Source organism: Microcaecilia unicolor, chromosome 6, assembly GCF_901765095.1.
Source record: "Microcaecilia unicolor chromosome 6, aMicUni1.1, whole genome shotgun sequence".
Lineage (NCBI taxonomy): Eukaryota > Metazoa > Chordata > Amphibia > Gymnophiona > Siphonopidae > Microcaecilia > Microcaecilia unicolor.
This window is the reverse complement of record NC_044036.1, coordinates 227637635-227652710: the sequence shown is the minus strand read 5'-3', so window position 1 is coordinate 227652710 and position 15076 is coordinate 227637635.

Below are 15076 nucleotides of genomic sequence, written 5' to 3'. Positions count from 1 at the left end.
GGCAGAATTTAAGTCTCAATCCAGCCCCGTAAAACGGAGGGGAGAGGAATGCAGCAGCTCACTGTAACACAAACTCGTCTCAACTCAACTCAAGAATCCAAGTGAAAAAACTTGAACACGAAGTCCTCCTGAAGTAACTGAAGACTAAACTTGAACCTAAAATTCAACCAGAATAAAACAGTACAGATATCTGGGAGGGGCTATGGATTGATCAGCTATGATTAATGGAAAGAAAATTATCAGGTATGATACATAATTTTACCTTCCATATCATCAAGCTGATCAATCCATAGACTGGTGGGATGTACCGAAGCAGTACTCACCCAGGGCGGGACATAGAAATCCCTGACCGCAACACTGAAGCTCCAAACCGGGCCTCCGCCCGAGCAGCCACAGTCAAGCGGTAATGCTTGGAGAATGTATGGGCCGATGCCCAAGTTGCCGCCTTGCATATCTCTGCCAAGGAGACGGACCCGGCCTCTGCCATCGAGGCCACCTGAGCTCTAGTGGAATGAGCCTTCAGCTGGATAGGCGGCACCTTCCCCGCGGCCACATAAGCCGCTGCAATGGCTTCCTTGACCCATCTTGCCACTGTAGGCTTAGCAGCCTGCAGACCCTTACGAGGACCTGCAAACAGGACAAACAGATGATCCGATTTCCGGAAATCATTGGTCACTTCCAAGTATCTGATGATAACTCGTCTCACATCCAGATATTTGAGAGCAGAGTATTCCTCTAGGTAGTCCTCCCTACGAAAGGAAGGGAGACAGAGCTGCTGATTCATATGGAAGCGAGAAACAATCTTGGGCAGGAAGGAAGGCACTGTGCGAATAGTCACTCCTGCCTCAGTGAACTGCAGAAAAGGCTCTCGACATGAGAGTGCCTGGAGCTCGGAAACTCTTCTGGCTGAAGTGATAGCCACCAAAAAGACTGCTTTCAACGTCAGGTCTTTCAGAGATGCCCTCGACAAGGGTTCAAAAGGCGGCTTCTGCAAGGCTCTTAGCACCAGGTTGAGATTCCACGCAGGCACCACTGAGTGCAGAGGAGGGCGCAGGTGATTAACTCCCTTGAGAAAACGCACCACATCTGGCTGCGAAGCCAGGGAAGCACCCTTCAGGCGGCCCCTGAAGCAAGCCAGAGCCGCTACCTGGACTTTAAGGAAACTGAGCGACAGGCCTTTCTCCAGACCTTCTTGCAGGAACGCCAACACTGAAGAAATTGGAGCAGTGAAGGGAGAAAGTGAGCCTGCTTCACACCACGCTGCAGAGGTACGCCAAACCCTGGCGTAAGCCGTAGAAGTAGAGCGCTTCCTCGCTCTCAGCATAGTGGCGATGACCTTGTCTGAGAAGCCCTTCTTTCTCAGCCGCTGCAGCTCAATAGCCAGGCCGTAAGACCAAAGGGGGAGGGATCCTCCATCACCACGGGACCCTGATGTAACAGGCCCTGCTCCACTGGCAGCCGCAGAGGATCGTCGACTGAGAGCCTGATCAAGTCCGCATACCAGGGACGTCTGGGCCAATCTGGACCCACCAGGATTATCCGGCCCGGATGCTTTGCCACCCGGTCTAGCACCCTGCCCAACATGGGCCAGGGCGGGAACACATAGAGAAGCTCTTGTGTCGGCCACTGTTGGAGAAGAGCATCTACTCCCAGGGATCGAGGGTCCCGTCCTCTGCTGAAAAAGCGCGGCACTTGGCAATTGGCCGATGACGCCATCAGATCTAGGCTCGGCTGGCCCCAGCGCTTCGTGATGTCCAAGAACGCCTGAGCAGATAGCTGCCACTCTCCGGGCTCCAAAGTATGGCGACTGAGAAAGTCCACCTTGACATTCATGACTCCGGCAATGTGGGCCGCTGACAGCTGTTCCAGGTTCGCTTCCGCCCACTGGCATAGATTCATGGCCTCCTTGGCTAGAGGGGCGCTCTTGGTACCTCCCTGGCGGTTGACATAGGCCACAGCCGTGGCATTGTCCGACAGGACCCGTACAGGCTTCATCGCCAGTACCGGGATGAACTCCAAAAGCGCCAACCGAATGGCTCTGAGTTCCAGGAGGTTGATAGACCACTTTGCCTCTGCGGGAGACCAGAGCCCCTGCGCTGTCCTTCCCAAGCAGTGGGCTCTCCAGCCCGACAAAGAGGCGTCCGTCGTGACGACAATCCACTCCGGGGTCACCAGAGGCATTCCTGCAGACAACTTGTCTGTCTGCGTCCACCAGCTCAGCGCCTTGCGCACTGCTGGGTCCAAGGGAAGGCGCACAGCATAATCCTCCGACATCGGAGTCCAGCGCTGCAGCAGAGAGTGTTGTAGTGGTCTCATATGAGCCCTGGCCCAGGGCACTACTTCCATCGTGGCCGTCATAGAGCCCAACAGCTGCACATAGTCCCAAGCCCGAAGAGGAGAGGCTACTAGGAACTGGTCCACCTGAGCCTGAAGCTTGACAATCCGATTGTCTGGCAGGAAAACTCTGCCCACTTGGGTGTCGAATTGAACTCCCAGATACTCCAGGGACTGAGTTGGGCGCAGCTGGCTTTTCTCCCAGTTGATGATCCACCCCAGGGAGCTCAAAAGAGCAACCACCCGGTTCACAGCTTTGCCGCACTCTGCATAAGAGGGGGCTCGGATCAACCAGTCGTCCAGATAAGGATGGACTTGTACTCCTTCCTTCCTCAGGAAGGCCGCGATGACCACCATTACTTTGGAGAAGGTCCGCGGAGCAGTAGCCAACCCGAACGGGAGGGCTCTGAACTGGAAGTGTCGGCCCAGGACTGCAAAACACAGAAAGCGTTGATGAGGAGGCCAGATGGGAATATGCAAGTACGCTTCCTTGATGTCCAAGGATGCCAGGTACATAAGTACATAAGTACATAAGTAGTGCCATACTGGGAAAGACCAAAGGTCCATCTAGCCCAGCATCCTGTCACCGACAGTGGCCAATCCAGGTCAAGGGCACCTGGCACGCTCCAGTGAAGGCAGGTACTCTCCTGCCTTCACTGCCGCTATAACAGAGCGGAGAGTCTCCATGCGAAAGTGCCGAACTTTCAAGGCCCGATTGACCCCTTTGAGGTCGAGGTTAGGCCGCACAGAACCTCCTTTCTTTGGTACCACAAAGTAAATGGAGTAACGCCCCTTGCCAAGCTGATTTTCTGGCACCGGAACGACCGCACCCAGGCGGATCAGGTTGTCCAAGGTCTGCTGCACTGCCACAGCTTTGACCGGAGACTTGCAGGGAGAGAGTACAAACCCGTCTCTTAAGGGTCGGCAGAACTCTAGCTTGTAGCCGTCTCTGATGACTTCCAGCACCCAAGCGTCTGAAGTTATTGTGGTCCACTCGCCCAGAAACGAGGACAGCCGTCCTCCAATCAGCACTGGGGCGTGGACCAAGGCCCCGTCATTGGGTCCGAGACCCGGGGGGAGGACCGGAGGGAGCACCTCCGGGACGGCGGTCTCTGCGAAAGGAATGCTGCTTGGGGGAGAAGTTCCTCTTGAAGGAAGAGGGGGCAGAAGAGCCCGACCTGCCCGGGCGGTACCAACGGGCTTCCTGAAACCGTCCTCTGGAGGTACCGGGGCCGAGTACTAGCCCGAGCCCTGACCTCTGGTAACTTCTTGCCCTTAGACGTGCCGAGATCGGTCACGATTTTGTCCAGCTCGACCCCAAAGAGCAGCTTGCCTTTAAAAGGCAAGCTAGCCAGGCGGGATTTAGAGGCGTGGTCAGCAGACCAATGCTTCAGCCAAAGCCACCGCCGCGCAGAGATTGTCTGAGCCATGCCCTTAGCTGAGGCCCTCAAGACATCATACAGCAAGTCTGCCAAATAGGCTAAGCCCGATTCCAGGGCCGGCCAATCAGCCCTCAAGGAATGATCCGAGGGGGAAGCCCGCTGCACCATAGTCAGGCATGCCCTGGCCACATAGGAGCCGCAAACTGAGGCCTGCAAACTTAAAGCAGCCGCCTCCAATCTTCTGTCTTGGGCGTCCTTTAGGGCCGTGCCACCTTCCACCGGCAATGCCGTTTTCTTAGTCACCGCAGTGATTAAAGAATCCACTGTAGGCCACAGATAGGCCTCACGTTCACTTTCAGGCAAAGGATAGAGGCGGGACATAGCCCTAGCCACTTTAAGGCTCGCTTCTGGGACATCCCATTGAGCCGAAATTAAAGTGTGCATGGCATCATGCACGTGGAAGGTTCTAGGCGGGCGCTTCGTCCACAGCATAATGGCAGAGCCAACAGGGGCTGAGGGAGAGACGTCCTCTGGAGAGGAAATCTTCAAAATGCCTATGGCCTGCACTAACAGGTTGGGCAAATCCTCTGAGCTAAAGAGCCGCACTGCAGAGGGGTCATCCGCTCCATCCGAGCGGGGATCCATCTCCTCCAAGGAATCCGCAAAGGACCGTTGGGAGAACTCAGATACGCTGCCCTCATCTACATCGGAGGAGACAAAGTCCTCCAAGGCCTGGGAATCAACCCGAGGGCGTTTACCTCCGGGGGCTTCAACCTCTTTACCAGACGAGGGAGCAGGGGCAGCGTTTTGCATAAGGAAGGCCTGATGCAGCAGCAAAACAAACTCGGGGGAGAAACCCCCCAGACTGTGCACTTCCGCAGCCTGGGCTACAGCCCTAGACGCACCCTCAACCGGCGCTCGCAAGAGCGGGGGAGATACATGCTGCGCATCCAAGATGGCGTCCGGCGCGACACTCCGCGAAGGAGCCGCGCGGGAAGAACGGCGCTTAACTTTAGCCGCTTTTGTGCCGTCGCCCAAATTAAGGGCGTTCATGGCATTAATGTCTCCTACCTCAAGGGCGGCCCAAGAAGAAGCCGTCCGAGCCGCGTGGCCGGCCAAGATGGTGGAGGCGAGCAGCGGAGGATGGGCGTTTATGGCGGGAAAAACCACCACACCTGAGGAAGGACCGGGACACTCATCGGTCACGAAACTGTCACCCAACAAGGGCGAATCAGACTTCAAGACCCCCGCATCCCCTCTAGAAGCGCCCAAGCGATCCGGGGAGCGACTCTTTGCGCCCTCGCCCTCCGACGCCATAGGCCACGTGGAGATCAATCGGGGAACCCCCTGCCCGCTATAAAAAGGTAAAAATTACCTGCTTTCCGCTCCGAGCTGTAACGACCTGGTGTCCCAGTGAGTAGCTGCAATAAACGTTTAAATAAACGTCGAAATAAACGCCTTTAAGGACGTTCAAACTTTTTTTTTTTTTTTTTAAACGGAGCCAGCGGGAGGGGGGAGAAAAGGAGGGACCTGGCGCCACCAGGTTTGCACTTGCTCAAGAAGAGCCCTCAACCCCAGGCACTCAACAAAACCTAAAAATTAGGCTTGGAGGCCTAGCCAGAGCTGCTGCTGTGTGTGACCACCACCTGCTGAGATAGAGAACATACTGAGGAGTTTCCGGCAGCACATGACCACATATAGGGAGGCAAAAGTTTGCTCTCTATCTCCACCTGCTGGTAGATGGACACAACCCACCAGTCTATGGATTGATCAGCTTGATGATATGGAAAGGAAAATTATGGGAAAAAACTCGATGTAGTTTTTTTTTTTTAACTAAGAGACACACGACGGAAAAAGAGAAAAAAGGGCACGTCCGAACGCAGCGAAAAGATGCGAGGGGTCTCCTTGGGGCACAGACCGACCGAAAAACAGCCGTCCCGAGCCGTGGAAAAAAGAAGACTGATGAACACGAGCGCGTTCGGGCAGGAAGACGGTTGCGCATGCGCACGCGAGGGCTAGCAAACACTGTTGCTAGTGAAGATCTCCGATCGGAGGGGCTGCCGTGGACGTCACTCATTCGTGAGAACAAGCAGCCTGCTTGTCCTCGGAGAAAATTACATATACCTTGAACTGTGTAAAGAATGAAACAACTATTATATGGACTGTTTAACTGGCTGGAAACCATGAGATGCCTTCAGTAAGTCTCCTAGATGCAAAATGATGTCTTCCATATGAACCTTTGCCTGCCTGAGTGAATCTTTCAGCAGTATACAGACTGCTGTTTCACAATACCAGAACCACCTACACTGACTTATAAAATCCTCTGATGCCAAAATTGTCTACTTATCAGATCAATGCAATTTTAAGTGACTTTGAATTATCTGATTTCCTGCTGCTTACATTTTAAAGCTACACATTATGGTCTTTTCCAAAAGATTCTATTCTTTTTACTGAATTACCCCTTTATATCACAAGCTGTTTTATGCACTGCTAATGTTATACAAATGTTCACCATGCTAGGGAGAACCTTTATACTTCTCAGTTGCTGTATAACACCCTGTATCAAAAGTTTAGTACAGCAGTTAATTGCAACTGCTTTAAGCAAGAAAGAACCTACAGGTCACTAAGTCCTGTATGAACGCCTAATGGCTAATACCGAGCTTAATGCGTGAACAAAGGAAGAAGAAGATTATGTTCCTATGTATTTTCCAAAAACGCTATAACTCAACAGTGCCTTCATATACGATCTAGATCTATTACATTCAGAGATTTAAGTACATAAGTACATAAGCATAAGTACATAAGCACCGCCATACTGGGAAAAGACCAAGGGTCCATCAAGCCCAGCATCCTGTCTCTGACAGTGGCCAATCCAGGCTTCAAGAACCCGGCACCCCCCCCCCCCCCAAAAAAAATAATATTCAATGGACTTTTCCCTCAGGAATCTATCCAAACCCCCTTTAAATTCCGTAAGGCCAGCTGTTGTCACTACATTCTCCGTCAACGAGTTCCAGAGTCTAACTACACGCTGAGTAAAGAAAAACTTTCTCCTGTTTTAAATCTACCATATTCTAGCTTCATCTTGTGTCCCCTGGTTTTGTTGTTGTTTGAAAATGTAAACAAATGCTTCACATCTGTCCGCTCTACTCTGCTCATTATCTTGTAGACTTCTATCATATCACCCCTCAGCTGCCTTTTCTCCAAGCTGAAGAGCCCTAACCTTCTCAGCATTTCCTCATAGGGAAGTCATTCCATTCCCTTTATCATTTTTGTTGCCCTTCTCTGCACCTTTTCTAATTCCTTTATATCTTTTTTGAGATGCGGCGACCAGAATTGGACACAATACTCGAGGTGTGGTTGCACCGTGGAGCGATACAACGGCATTATAACATCCTCGTGTTTGTTTTCCATCCCTTTCCTAATAATACTGAACATTCTGTGTGCTTTCTTAGCCACGGCAGCACACTGGGCAGATGTTTTTAACGTCTTATCAATGCTGACTCCCAGATCCCTTTCTAGGTCCATTAACTCCTAACGTGGAACCTTGCATGACATAGCTGTAATTCGGGTTCCTCTTACCTACATGTATCACTTTGCACTTGTCAACATTGAACTTCATCTGCCACTTGGACGCCTAATCCCCCAGTCTCGCGAGGTCCTCCTGTAATCTTTCACACTCCTCCTGCGACTTGACGACCCTGAATAATTTTGTGTCATCTGCGAATTTAATTACCTCACTAGTTACTCCCATCTCTAGGTCATTTATAAATATGTTAAAAAGCAGCGGTCCCAACACAGACCTCTGTGGGACCCCACTAACTACCCTTCTCCACTGAGAATACTGACCATTCAACCCTACTCTTTGCTTCCTATCTTTCAACCAGCTCTTAATCCATAGTAATACCCTACCTCCGATCCCATGTCTTTCATGAGGCACTTTGTCAAACGCCTTTTGAAAATCCAGATATACAATATCCACCGGCTCCCTATTGTCCACATGTTTGTTCACCCCCTCAAAAAAATGCAGTAGATTGGTGAGGCAAGACTTCCCTTCACTAAATCCGTGCTGACTTTGTCTCATCAGCCCATGTTTTTGTACGTGCTCTGTAATTTTATTCTTGATAATAGCCTCTACCATTTTGCCCGGTACCAACGTCAGACTCACCGGTCTATAATTTCCGGGATCTCCTCTGGAACCTTTTTAAAAATCGGCGTAACATTGGCTACCCTCCAGTCTTCCAGTACCACACTCAATTTTAGGGATAGATTGCATATTACTAACAGTAGCTCTACAAGTTCATTTTTCAGTTCTATTAATACTCTGGGATGAATACCATCAGGTCCTGGCGATTTACTACTCTTCAGTTTGCAGAACTGACCCATTACATCCTCCAAGTTTACACAGAATTTGTTTAGTTTCTCCGACTCGCCCACTTCAAATATGTTTTCGGCACTGGTGTCCCTCCCAAATCCTCCTCGGTGAAGACCATTTGCCATTATCTTGCTCATAATTATAAGACTGCTGTTTAACCTGCAGTAGTTATTCATTATTTGGCCAATATTAATCCTTTTTAAATGCTACAATGAAATATTTCTTCCCTAATACTAGTTTTTAGCTTTATTTACACAATCAAAGTTTGACTAATGATTGGCTCTGTAATAATTATATATTAGTTGATTGCAATCATATGTACTCAAATTTGTTGATTCCATTGTATGACACATAGACGTAATTGAATTCTCATGTTTCCAAGTTTCACTCTGCCCCAGAGGGGTAGGTGTAGAATAGTTAGGCCCCTTGGGTTGGTTATGGTAAACGGGGAATCCCGATGCTGCATTTCATTCAGCATATGTATGCATATGCTTACTCTTGCTATAGCCTAGTCCCTCATTATATCAGAGCACCCATGTCACCTCAGATATATACATCTCCTCACTAGACTCTAAGAGCCCTCTGGAAAGGATGGCCACATACTAGAAGTCACATGTGCCGGCCCCCTCCTTAGGGGCCCGGCAAAAGGGGAATGTAGAAATATGCTGTCACTTGCTCTCAGTGAAATACAGGCCAAGGGCTCAGGTTAAGAGCTAGGCCTCTAAAAATCACAGATCATCTCTGACACAGATACATTTCACTGCAGCAAATGCTGAAATGAGGTAATTGAGAGCAGATAGAGGGAGGTGGTATCTGCTCTATCAACAATGGTGAGACTGACACCAGCAAGAAGACATGGGTCAGGGGCAAGTAGAGGGGGCTGAAGGGAACTAATGCCAAGTGAAGTCATTAATTCAGGGATGTTGACATTAACATCATTTGTTGATACTTAGAACTTGGAAACATTGTTATCAACTGATAAGGGCCAAAGAGTTCTGGTGAGAAAGTTAGGGTCCATAGGAATGAATAGAGCCAGCAGGGTATAAAAAAGGCAATCTGCAGGGGTATCGGAGCAGAAGGCTGAAGAGGGAGGACAGACTGCACCTGCGGTGTGTCGTGAAGCGCGGTTCCACCATGTTCCAGATATGAATGCCTAATTGCCTGTACTGCCTTTGGTGAGATGCTAATAAACTATCCCTTTGTATCCCAGTGTGGCATTCTAATTGCTGGGGTGGGGGGGGGGTTATACTTAGGCTGTGTAAAATCCTATCGCTTCCCCTGCCCAAAGCCTTTTTATAGCCCCTAAAATATACACAAACAATCCAAGTGGGATACATAAACGCCAGATTCGTAGTCAACAAAACAACAATAACAATAGACTGGATCATGGCAGACAATCTTGATCTACAATTCATCAGCGAAACCTGGATCCATGATCACAAGGACACCATAATGCAAGAACTCTACCACCCAGGCTACAAAATCACCCACTGGAGAAGAGAAGAAAAAAAAAGGAGGAGGAGGAATGGCACTTATCTATGAATCCCACTTCACAGTGACAACAGTGATAACACCAAAACTTGAAATCGCCTCAGATAGAATTCACTGTACTAACCTACTTGACCACCTAAATGCTGTCTTGATTTATAGACCACCAAGTAATTGGCAAGAATGCCAACCACACTTCATGGATTTCATATTGAATACCTGTGTATCTAACTCTAATCTACTCATAATAGGTGACATAAACCTACACCTAGAAGACCCCAATGCAACCAATGCACGAGAATGCAAGGATTTCCTCCAACTGTGGGACCTCAGCTTGCCTAATATTCAACCTACCCATGTCAAAGGACACACAATCGACCTCATCACACACAAACTGTCCTCAGACTTAAACCTTATAATAACCAATATAAAATGGTCAGACACACCACGGTCAGACCACCACAAATTAAACTTAGCCCTACAGTGGCGAAAAAAAAGCGTATATCAGAAGCAAGAACGAATAACCTATACCACAAGAGGCCAAATTGACCATGTAATATTCTGGCAACAGATCAATGCGTGGATGAGACGATGGTGCACGGAGGAGGATTTTAGATTTGTTAGGAACTGGGCAACATTCTGGGGAAGGGGGAGCCTATTCTGAAAGGATGGGCTCCACCTTAACCAGGGTGGGACCAGGCTGTTGGCATCGGCATTTAAAAAGGAGCTAGAGCAGCTTTTAAACTAGAAATGGGGGGAAGGCCGACAGTCGCTCAAAAGCGCATGGTTCGGGATAAGGTATCTTGCAAGGATACCTCACAAACAGGCAAGATAGGGTTTCTGGATAGTGAGGTTGCACAACAGACCGTGGTAGGCCAGGTGCCCTTAAATACAACTAAAGATCAGACAAAAGATGTCAAATCAATAGTGTCATGCAAATAGGAACAACAAACATACTCTGAAATGTCTATATGCAAATGCTAGGAGTCTAAGAAATAAGATGGGAGAGTTGGAATATATTGCACTAAATGAAAAATTGGATATAATAGGCATTACTGAGACGTAGAGGAAGGAGGATAACCAGTGGCACACTGACATACTGGGGTACAAAGTATATCGTAGTGATAGGGTGGACCGGACTGGTGGAGGGGTAGCATTGTATATTAACGAGAGCCTTGTCTCAGATAGATTACAAATTCAGCAGGACACAAATCACACCTTTGAATTATTGTGGGTTGAAATTCCATGTATAAAAGGGAAAAGGATGGTGATAGGAGTGTACTACCGTCCACCTCGCCACGATGAGCAGGTAGATGCAGAAATGATAAAATAAATCAGAGATGCAAACAAAATGGGCAATTTGATAATAATGGGTGACTTCAATTATCCAAATATACACTGGGTAAATGTAGGATTAACAGTGTTAACAAAAGTATGTAAGCCACTTTGAGCCTGCAAATAGGTGGGAAAATGTGGGATACAAATGCAATAAATAATAATAATAATAATAATAAATAACATCGGGACACGCTAGAGAGGTACGATTCCTTCATGAAATCAAGGACAGCTTTATGGAGCAGCTGGTGCAAGAGCTGACGAGAAAAGGAAAAATTCTAGACTTGTTCTTAGTGGAGTGCATGATCTGATGAGGGACGTTATGGTACTGGGGCCGCTTGATAACAGTGATCATAATATGATCAGTTTTGATATCAGCCTTGAAATAAACTATACACAGGAAGTCAAATACGTTAGCATTTAACTTTAAAAAAGGGGACTATGATAAAATGAGAAGAACGGTAAAAAAAAACTTCAGGGGGCAACTGAGAGGGTAAAAACTGTACAACAGGCATGGGCGCTGTTCAAAAATACCATCCTGGAGGCCTAGGCCAAACATATTCCGCGAATTAGAAAAGAAAGACAGAAGTCCTAAAGACAGCCGGCATGGTTGAAAAGTGAGGTGAAGGAAGCTATTAGGGCTAAAAGAAACGCCTTCAGAAAATGGAAGAAGGAACCATCTGAAAATAACAAGCAGCAGCATAAGGAGTGTCAAAGCAAATGCAAGGCGCAGATAAAGAAGGTCAAGAGGGATTACGAAAAAAGATAGCATTAGAGGCAAAAAAACATAGCAAAAATTTGTTTCGGTATATTGAAAGCAGGAAGCTGGCAAAAGAATCGGTTGGGCCGCTGGATGACCGAGGGGTAAAAGGGGCGATCAAGGAAGATAAAGATGTAGCGGAGAGACTGAATGAATTCTTTGCTTCAGTCTTCACGAGGAAGATTTGGGTGGGATACTGGTGTCAGAAATGGTATTTCAAGCGGACGAGTTGGAGAAACTTACTGACTTCACGGTAAACCTGGAGGACGTAATGGGGCAGTTCAACAAACTGAAGAGTAGCAAATCTCCTGGACTGGATGGTATTCATCCTAGAGTACTGATAGAACTGAAAAATGAGCTTGCTGCGCTACTGTTAGTGATATGCAATTTATCCTTAAAATCAAGTGTGGTACCGGAAGATTGGAGGGTGGCCAATGTAACGCCGATTTTTTAAAAAGTTTCCAGGGGAGATCTGGGAAATTATAGACCGGTGAGTCTGACGTCGGTGCCAGGGAAAATGGTAGAGGCTATTATCAAAAACAAAATTACAGAGCACATCCAAGGACATGGATTACTGAGACCAAGTCAGTACGGCTTTTGTGTGGGGAAATCTTGCCTGACCAATTTACTTCAATTCTTTGAAGGAGTAAACAAACATGTGGACAAAGGGGAGCCGGTTGATATTGTGCATCTGGATTTTCAAAAGGTGTTTGATAAGGTATCTCATGAAAGGCTACAGAGGAAATTGGAGGGTCATGGGATAGGAGGAAATGTCCTATTGTGGATTAAAAACTGGTTAAAGGATAGGAAACAGAGAGTGGGGTTAAATGGGCAGTATATTTACAATGGAGAAGGGTAGTTAGTGGGGTTCCTCAGGGGTCTGTGCTAGGACTGTTGCTTTTTAATATATTTATAAATGATTTAGAGATGGGAGTAACTAGCGAGGTAATTAAATCTGCTGATGACACAAAGTTATTCAAAGTCGTTAACTTGTGAAAAATTACAGAACGACCTTACAAGACTGGGAGACTGGGCAGCTATATGGCAGGTGACGTTTAATGTGAGCAAGTGCAAGGTGATGCGTGTAGGGAAAAAAGAACCCGAATTATAGCTATGTCATGCAAGGTTCCACGTTAGGAGTTACGGACCAAGAAAGGGATCTGGGTGTCGTTGTCGATAATACACTGAAACCTTCTGCTCAGTGTGCTGCTATGGCTAGGAAAGCGAACAGAATGTTGGGTATTATTAGGAAAGGTATGGAAAACAAGTGCGAGGATGTTATAATGCCCTTGTATCGCTCCATATTGTGTTCAATTCTGGTCACCGCATCTCAAGAAAGATATAGTAGAATTGGAAAAGGTGCAGCGAAGGGCGACTAAAATGATAGCAGGGATGGGACGACTTTCCTATGAAGAAAGACTAAGGAGGCTAGGGCTTTTGAACTTGGAGAAAGAGACAGCTGAGGGGAGACATGATAGAGGTATATACAATAATGAGTGGAGTGGAACAGGTGGATGTGAAACGTCTGTTCACGCTTTCCAAAAATACTAGGACTAGGGGGTATGCGATGAAACTACAGTGTAGTAAATTTAAAACAAATCGGAGAAAAATTTTCTTCACCCAACGCATAATTAAACTCTGGAATTCATTGCCGGAGAACATGGTGAAGGCGGTTAGCGTGGCAGAGTTTAAAAAGGGGTTAGACGGTTTCATAAAGGACAAGTCCATAAACCACTACTAAATGGACTTGGGAAAAATCCACAATTTCAGGAATTTCATGTATAGAATGTTTGTACGTTGCTTGCCAGGTGCCCTTGGCCTGGATTGGCTGCTGTCGTGGACAGGATGCTGGGCTCGATGGACCCATGGCCTTTTCCCAGTGTGGCATTACTTATGTACTACAACAACGAATGGATAGCACAAACAGACTCCAAACATTACCTCCTAAACTGGGACAACAGATGCAGGAGCGTATTAGACAAAATTGCACCCTTACAAACAAGAACCTCACGGAGACACACCTCGATGCCTTGGTTTAACGAAGAACTGAAAACACTAAAAACATAAGTTAGGAGACTAGAACGAGCATGGAAAAAAAATGAAAGATGAAGACACACTTAACGCATGTAAACAAATGCAAAGAAAATACAAATACACAATAAGACAAACCAAAAGAGCATACTACAAAACCAAAATAGGGCCAGACTACAAAGACGCGCATAAACTTTTCCAACTTGTGAACAAATTACTAGACAGTACACCGGTCACCACAACCAACACTGACATCCCATCAGCAGACAACCTTGCTAAATTCTTCAAAGTGAAAATTATAAAACTACGATCCATGTTATCACTTAATACCACCGACTATGAAAAATTCATTGATTGTCTAGACCCAAGTCCCGATGAATACCCAGCAGACCGAACCTGGACAAACTTCGATCTACTGACCAATGAAACCGTCACCCACAAAATCAATAGATTCACCAAATCCCACTGCAAACTGGACACTTGTCCCAACAACCTAATAAAATCCGCCCCCCAACGTTTCATAACAGACCTAACATCACATCCAAACTACATGCTACAACATGGACTCTTCCCTAAGGACAAAGGAAATATACTATTCACCCCAATACATAAAGACTCAAAGAAAAAAGCAAATGACATAACCAACTACCGCCCGGTAGCATCCATCCCTCTGGCAGCCAAACTAATGGAAAGCATGGTAACCAACCAACTTACTGACTACCTAAACAAATTCTCAATACTACGTGAATCACAATCAGGATTTCAATCCAACCACAGCACCGAAACAGTACTAATCACGCTACTAACCAAATTGAAACAAACAATTGCAACCGGCAATAGTGTACTTCTCCAATTTGACATGTCCAGCGCATTCGACATGGTTAGCCACCAAATACTATTGAACATCCTAGAATACTTCGGGATTGGAGGAAACGTACTTAAATGGATCAATGGCTTCCTAACCGCAAGATCATACCTAGTGATATCAAACTTAAATACATCATCACCATGATGTACCCCAAAGGATCACCACTCTCACCAGCCCTTTTTAACTTAATGATACCTTTAGCCAAATCGCTATCCAACCAAGGACTCAATCCTTATATCTACGCAGACGATGCCACGATCTACATCCCGTTCAGGCATGATCTAACCGAAATCATACACAGCTTCCAAATTAAATCAAACACAGCTTCCAAATAATGAATTCATGGGCGGATGCATTCCAACCAAAGCTTAACGCAGAAAAAACACAATGTCTCATCCTCTCATCACAATATAACATGAACAAACTCATCACCATTAACACCCCAGACTACACCCTCCCTGTGTCGGACAGCTTGAAAATTCTTGGAGTTACAATTGACCAAAACC